Raw genomic sequence first — 798 nt, 5'->3', positions numbered from 1 at the left:
TTGCCCCTCACCGCCGCCTCAGACTCCCCTTACTCGCCAAAAGCAACCCGATCGCAGACGCTCCTGCCTTTCCCAGGCGCGTCACGCACTTCGAGCTCTCGAAGCCTGGGCTCCGGCCTGCCGCCTGGGTACTCCCCAGACGCCGCGTCCTTCTCTCCTGCCTCCTCACGCTCACAGGTACCGAGGTCTGAGGCGCTCTTCTCTCTCTCTCCAAACTTGGAACGAGACTTTTCAACCCGCGCCTCTCAGCCCGCCCAGGCAGCTGAACGCAGGCGCAGCCGTCCTGGGAAAAGTGAGAGGCGGCGGAGAGGCGGGCCTGGGAGCCAACGGCTCCTCCGCCTCAACCAATGGCGTGAGGCGGGCGGGTCTCATGCAGCGTTCGGGGGCGGGATTCTGGGGTTGGGCGGAGCGTTCCGCGGCAGGAAGTTGGCGAGGCGCAGGCGCAAGACCTCGCCCGGCGCTCCCAGGGCCAGCCGCGGGGGCGGATGGGGGCGCGCGGGGGCGGGGCGAATAGAGGCGCGGCGTACCGGGCTGCGCGGGGGCTGCAAGCCCTGGGGCAGCAAGCCCTGGGGCCGCGGGGCGTGGTTGTCTGAAGCGGGGGTGGTGGGGGCTAGCGAGGGGGGCAGGGAGCTTGAGGCCTCTTAGCTGAGCCAAGGCCAGAGGGAAAAAGGAATCTGGAGACTTCAGCTCAGAGTAATAAGAAAGGTTTTCTGTTCTCAAGAAATGAGCGCGCCCACAAAAAGCCTCCCCACTATTCACGGCCTGGCAATTCTGTGCACCCCGAAGGGCACTCCTCTA

This window comes from Chrysochloris asiatica, unplaced genomic scaffold (genome assembly GCF_000296735.1).
Source record: "Chrysochloris asiatica unplaced genomic scaffold, ChrAsi1.0 scaffold00018, whole genome shotgun sequence".
Classification (NCBI taxonomy): domain Eukaryota; kingdom Metazoa; phylum Chordata; class Mammalia; order Afrosoricida; family Chrysochloridae; genus Chrysochloris; species Chrysochloris asiatica.
The sequence above is the reverse complement of the archived record's forward strand: the minus strand, read 5'-3'. Positions refer to the sequence as shown.